The 7,237-nt window shown below is 44.0% G+C and overlaps 1 protein-coding gene across 3 annotated transcripts in view; it reads left to right on the top strand.

Annotated features, from left to right (window-relative positions):
* Positions 1 to 1,900: 1,900 nt before the first annotated feature.
* Ccser1 (coiled-coil serine rich protein 1) overlaps positions 1,901 to 7,237 on the top strand; it is a 1,084,048-nt gene continuing 1,078,711 nt past the window's right edge. For all 3 annotated transcript variants that reach the window (XM_051152255.1, XM_051152256.1, XM_051152257.1), the window contains exon 1: positions 1,901 to 2,088. The gene's annotated coding sequence lies outside the window, so the exon portion shown is untranslated. The remainder of the gene's footprint in view (positions 2,089 to 7,237) is intronic.

Genomic DNA, 7,237 nt, shown 5'->3' with positions numbered 1-7,237 from the left:
AAAACATTCCTAACCTTTCCATCTAGGACTGCAAACGTTTTCAGAGTTTTAAAGTCCTTGCCTATTCCTAAAAGTGAGCACATTTTGAAGCTCTCTTACATGCTAAAGAGAAAAGGGCTTTGCGACACCATGGGGTTTTAGGTCAGCTTATTATTAATATTCTAAAGCTCTGAGGAAATATGTAAGATTTGTGATTGGTGTACTTTTGGGTGGACAGTGGACTGAGAGCCCTGGCTGTGTCCTTTCTTTTTTGGGTCTTGATGATATGCCTGAACCGTTCTCAGTAGACTCGTTGCGTGAGATGTGGTAGAGCTGGGCACGGGGACATCAACCTAAGAAAGGTAAAATATAAAAGGCTTGGGGCTGGGGAGAGGGCTCAGTGACTGAAATCTTGCTTGTGCAAGCATGAGGACCTGAGCTAGCATCCTCAGAACCTTCCATGTTTGGTAGCATACATGCATAATCCTGGGCCTCTCATCACAGAGAATCCCTAGAAGCTTCCATTCGCTTTGGCCCAAGTACCCAGCAGTGTTTCGACAACCATGTTTCAACAATGTGGGCAGAGAGGACTCACAAGCGCGCCATGAAACTCACATACCTGCAGACACACACACATACATGCACATGCATCGACAAAAATGTTAAATACGCAACTGGCATAAACCTCACAAGAAGAAAAACACAACATCAACCTTGCAATCATTTTACTATGAATACTACTAAATATATAGCAGTTATTCTCATAGAAGAATATATAACAATCACAATCACATTCATTCAGAAGGTACACTTCTTGTACTCTCCCCTATCTCCACAGCCACACTCACATTGCAGAAGTCAGACAGACTAAACAGAACATGCACACAAATATGCACTCGCACTTGAAAGAAGTGCAGGTTATTTGAATTTCGCACACTGGCTGCTTCCAGATAAAGTAGTACACCAGACCACGAAGAACTTAGCCATTGAGCCAGAAGCTTATAAAGGTGCCGATAGTTGTACGGCGTTAGTGGTGTATTATGTACCTCGGAATGGTCCCATATTCTAGCAGAATGGGTTAAATGTTTTTGAGAGAGTTAAATGGTTTCCATGTGTAGCACTGTCTGCTATAGGCATAAATATTAAGAGTGGAGATGAAGAAGAGAATGAATAGAAAACCGCTCAGCTCTCAGTACAACCTTAAAGGAAATGATGCAGTGCAAGGGTAGATGGGATCACCGGAAAATAAATGAGGTAAACAACTGCACCATGCATCAGAAATCTTTTCATTTCTAAAGAGACAGGATTTCGTCAAGGGGTCATCAGTCAAAAGGTGTCAGGGTGGTCACTGAGGCTGGAATGCTACCAAGGACTGCATGTATAGGAAGAGGAGTCCACTCCCAGCTAGTCCTAGGGCTTCTGTTCTTACAATTGACTGCCACAGTTACTGGGAGGCGTGACCTGTTTAAAGGAAAGGAGGCCGGCTCCTTGTTACCTTGTTAACTACAGAGTTGTCAGGACGATCGTGGGGAGGGTGATTCGGGGAAACCAGCATAGGCAATTGCAATTGCCCCTATTTCTACTAGGGGAAAGACAATATCCCCTTCTCAGAGAACCCTGCCTTCCGGCGTGTCTCCCCACCCCACCCAGAGCACCCCGACCTGCCCTGCCACTCTCAAAACGCGGGGATCCGGAGCTTGGCGGGCTCTGTTCCCTCCCCCTATTCGGCCGCGGGTGTGCGCGTGTCGCCGCGCCAGGCTGCGTGCGCGGAAGCCAGCGACGCGGTTGGCCAGCGCCGCCCTCGGGCTGCCCCCGCCCGGCCCGACACTGTCACCCGCTCGGAGGCCGCGGCACCGCCTCCTGCCGCCGGGAGCGCGGCCTGCCCGGGAGGCGCTCGCTGCAGCCGCCCCGCGGCCCCGCTGCGCACACCGCCGCCCACCCGCGGCTGTCGCGCGCCCCGCCCGCTCGCTCCCTTTCTCGCACATCATGACTGACTGCGAAGCTCTAGCGGAGCAGCTACGGTGGCGCAGGCGGGAGCGGCGGGAGGAGTGCTGAAGACGTCCGGCGACCCGGAGTGGACGCCGCGTCGGGACCAGCCCGAAGCTCCAGGTAGCGTCTCGGTGCGCCGGGCTCGCGTGGGCCCCGGCTGAGCGCGGGCAGGTGACTCGCCCCGGCTCGGCCGCGGGCCCTGTGGAGGACTCGTCGGGCGGGCGTGGGCACTGAGCGGCGTCCCGGCCCCCTGCAACCTTGGGGGTCTCCGGTTGTAGAGTTGGCATGGACTCCGGCTGGGGGACTCGGGCGGGGACGCTGCGGTGGGGCAGGCGGAAGCCCCACGTCGCGCGCCAACCGCGGCTCGCCCCTGCCTCCGGAGCCCGCCACGCAGAGTGGACAGATTGCTTTGTGGCGCACCGGGGACTCGCGGAGTGCGAGCGTGTGGGGCTCCTGCGTGTGTTCTCGGGCCGGGTCACTGGGGCAGAAAGTGAGCCCCACGCTGACAGCAGGTGGCTGCCAGGGCCCTCACCTTTTGGCTAGCTTCTTAGGGACTCCCGTACACAGTGCCAGTGCCTAGAGAGCGTGCGCGAAGGGACAACTGAGGGATTTGTGAATGGCGCTTCTGCTAGGAGGCTGCGCCTTGCTGATGCAAAGGGGCTAGTATCCCGAGTGAGAAGAAAGGCTATTTATGGCAGAGTTGTGGGGTTCCCTTCTGTGTATACTGAGCTTCTCCTGCCAGTAACTAGAAGCAGTTCTGTTTTTTTCCCCCCACCTTCTTGTGGAACCTGCTATGTAAAACGAAAGAAGGAAGTCTGAAATCCACTCCGGTCTGTACAGGTAGAAGTGCTCCTCAGAGGTCATGGATTACTCCTCTGGTGTGTCAGTGTCTCAGTTGCCTGCTCCTCTTACCGCTTCAGATCCCACCCAAACCACAAGATGGAAAACATGCTTGCTTTCTGCAGCTTTCATTGGTGCAGAGATCGCAGTTGAGCACTTTGCTCCTGAAATGCATCCCATGCCCACCCTCCATTCTTCCCTTCCCATAAGGGCTGTTCAAAGAATGTCCACCTATTTTACAGGAAGAGATGTTACTAAAAGCCCCAGGAGGAGTGAGTTTATGCTCGCCACAACCAACTCTTTAAAATCTAGTTGCTGGGGACTCTTCATCTGGGCTATAGAATAATTAGTTTGTTTTGGTTTCTCTTTGTATTTGGTTTAAACAGGTGGCAATGACAGGGTCATAATTTGAAGCTTAGATGTGAGTTGGGATGGTGCCTGTCAGAGCACCCTAGCGAATTTATTATGTCCTTTGAAGTAGCAACCTATGTTTAGTACTGCTGACTGGACTGTGATAGTGGGGCACATGTAAGCTGCATTCTTAAGACTACTATATATAATGATTTTTTTAAAAAAAACTCAGATTGAAATTCCATATTACAGTCACACCTTCAATAGGTACACAAAATAGAAAGCAGTCCACCTATTGTCAGAGTGATTTGTCTTCCCCTGGTTTAATTAAAGAGATGATCAGAACTGTTGTGATTTAAAAAAAAAAAAAAGTTTGTGTGGATGAGTCCCAGTGTGAGCAGCCTTCCCTAACACTCCTGTTTATTTGAACAGAGTTAAGGATTTACATTTGATATATATCAGTATATATCATTATGTCTGTATCCACCTGTCCATCGATTGATCGATGGATTGCAGTGCCGGGGTTCTTGATGTCAGTCAACTCTGACCACACCACATTAAAGTACGATGTTTGGTATCCTAGTAAGACTGTACTACACAGTGGCACCCTTGGGTCTGTTGGGACATAGATGTAATTCCATTACTGTGACACTAGAAGTCATGTTTATGGAATATTATCAATGTCTTTGGAATTGGTGACTGTTTCTTATTTTAAAGCTATTCTATTACTGTTAGTTGAAATCAAATGCCTGAAGTAGAAAATGAAACATTTATGACCTTATAGTTAGTTATTTGTTTTCTTACTGTACTTTATTACTCATCATAATATTCATATAAAAGGCATGTCTTGAGCAGTGGGTGGTCTAGACAGTTTTGAGACACACAGGGTTTTCCTTCTAGACATCATCCTACCCTTCGGCAGAGAGCATGGGCAATTTGAAAGCATCTGATGTGCATATTTAAGCACAGAGTTGATAGCCCACAACAGCATGAGAATACAGGTCTCATGAGGAGCTTGGGGGTTCGGAGCATGACCGTAGCATTTCATGCTGGATTTTGTCTGAAAAGTCTTCCGTGGGTAGGTCCAGCGTACTCTGTCATTGTACTAAAGTGGTATTAGGATTAGTTAGTTGTGGATGGCAAGGTCTACAAGGTCTACGACGCAAACCTCCTGGAGTAGAGACCAGTAAAGACAGCAAAGAGAACTTTGCTTTGAAATAGATATAGATATTTTAAATATTGGATCAGTTGGGCTTGTTAACATCAAAAGGTTTCATGACGATTCTTCTGGCAGCTTATAGTCAGTATTTCTCTACTTGAGAGGATAAATCTGTGTGTCTTTTAATAAGCAGGTTATTCTTGGACTTCCATAGTAGTAAAAGTACTTGTAGGGAAATAGTACTTAAAGTATTTAATTCTCTCCACATCACATTAAATCACTACATTTGGAAGCAGCGCACCATCTCTTCATGTGGGGGTGGTAAGTGCTTCTTCACGGAGCCATGCTTGGGCCTCTTCCCCCTAAAGAAGTGTGATAAGGTGTTAAGACAGCAGTGCTGAAACACATTGATAGAATGTAGACGTCTTTATTAGCCTGTAAATGCATATCCACTAAACAACGTACTCACTCTCATTTTCATTTGCATGTTGGTAGAGTCGATGGGAAGATTAGATTTTATCTCAAGTTCTTACATGTATCCAAATGACACTTTGGCTACCCTCACATCATCACTTGCCATGAATAAAGTGCAATGATACTGTGCCTGTGGGGAAGTTTTCAGAATAATAGTAGCAGCCCTTTTAAAGATCATTATGCTGCTTCCTGGCACACGAAACCATATTAATAATAGTAGCATGACCTATCTGTACTCTAAACATGTGTGTGTGTGTGTGTGTGTGTGTGTGTGTGTGTGTGTATGCATGTACAATGTAATTTGTGCTTTGGTACAAAGTAAATTATGACTTTTTTTGTAAATATGCAGCCTATATGTAATGTCTACATTTAAAGTGAGTGAGAGTTTTTAGAGAAATACTGAATGTTTAAAATGCATTTCTTCATTTTACACACATGAAGGAAAACAGTAGAGTTAGCATTGAGCCTATCTATTCAACATGACAGCACAGAAGTATACTGCAGTGACAGTAAAGAAGCTGTTCAAACACTACAGATGACCTTTAATAACCAAATGGAATTACCTTCAGATTAATTAAATTAAAAGATTTTCATGTATCTATATGTTGTTAATAGTGCATGGGTAAGTCACAACAGAGAGAAAGCCTATTAAATCAGACTTCATATTCATGTGTGATGGGCTTATTTCCAGCACAGCCAGGCACAGATCAGCCTGTCTCGCTGTCAGTTGGTCGCTTTGCAGTTTGGTTTTGGATTAGAGGTCGCAGGTGTATCATTTTGATAATGTATCTTTAGCTACTATAAGACCGACAGCTTCTGCATGATTTCCCTGTTGGGTATTGACAAAACCTACTAGCTTTATATAAAGGGCATGAGCTTCTATCAGCAATATGATCTTCACTATGCAGGAGTGTCAGTTAACAATAAATAATGAAATATGGGGTGGAAGAAGCGGTGGGAATGAGGAGAGGCTGAGTGAAAACATTAGTGGAGGAAACAGGTTTCATTTTGGAGCTAAAGATAATTATGAATATGTAAAACTGGCCATTTGCAGCTTCAGGAAACTATAAAATATTCTTGTTTGCTTTTCATTTTAACTGTCTCCCTGTGTAATACATTAAAAGAGAAAATAATAGTGGGCATTTAGGTTTGCAAATACCATCTATATGATATTGAAAATTGTTAAGATATTTATTCTTTGTCATTGAAAAATGAAGCTCTTGGGCCAAATTAGTTAGAACTCTGAATATGGCTTTAGGTCTTAGTTATTTATATTACATTCATAATTTTAAATGTTTTACAAAACTAGACTGATTATTTATTTTAGGAACATAACCACAAAATCACACACATGGAGCAGTCCCAAGGCCTTTCACCGGCAGTGACTTCAGATAAAAATCTACACATCTTTCCTGAGTCACATCCCTGTGTCTGTGTGTTTACTTCCTGTATCTCCTTTAGGACAATCTCTGACCTTCCTCTGCTGTCCTTTTCCCTCCTTCTCTAACTCAGATATTCAGATGTCACTTCTTCTGGTTTCCTGTGTTAACTCAATTGCCCTGTTATTCATTGTCTTAGTTTTGGGGTCTTCTATTGTGTGTCATATACTACAGTTTTTAATTGTACCTGTATTTTGGAATTGGCTCAATATTGAATTACCAGAAATTACTAATGCCTAGCTCATAGATATTCAGTAAACACTGGCTGACTAAATGAATTAATGAATAACTGAATGTCTAGTGGCTAGTGAGGTGGCTTAGGGGCTAAAAGCGCTTGCTCCTCATCTAGAGGACTTGGGTCTGGTTCCCAGCATCCACAGTGTATCTCATAACTTCCATTCTAGGATATTTAACACAGTCTTCTGACCTCTGCAGATTTCTGCATGCATGCAGTACACATACATACAGTGGGGTACACATACAATAAAGTAAATACATATTTAAAAGGAATAATCCAGGGCCTATACTCTCATGCCAATGACTTTTTCCTCCAAAGAAAGCTATTCTAAGAAAGATTTTAAAATGATGGAGTCTCTGGAACTTTGGTAAACACAGGCACCTTTCTCTTATATTGTAAAAACAGTGAGGTATAATTTTATCAACAATAATTACATTTATGATGAGCTGGATACTTCTATGTGATAAGCAATTTATATCTTACGTCATATATTTCCCCTAACATTGCAAAGTTGATTTCATGCAAATAGTAATGATGAGGAAGTTTGTGTTTCTCCACTGTAGCCTATGAGACTATCTAGACCAGACTGAGGTTTTTATTCCACAATGCAATGCTATTAATTAGCACCCAGAGAAAGTTTTGAAGGAGCATACATTCTGTTCCTTTCTTTAAAAATTACACACACATATATATATACATATATATATATATACAATAGGTTTATGTATACTTTAAACTATTATATCAATTAATAATATATGCGCTTGT

The sequence above is a fragment of the Acomys russatus genome, chromosome 10, assembly GCF_903995435.1.
Source record: "Acomys russatus chromosome 10, mAcoRus1.1, whole genome shotgun sequence".
In the NCBI taxonomy this organism is placed as follows: Eukaryota; Metazoa; Chordata; class Mammalia; order Rodentia; family Muridae; genus Acomys; species Acomys russatus.
This window is presented reverse-complemented; position numbering and strand designations above follow the sequence as displayed.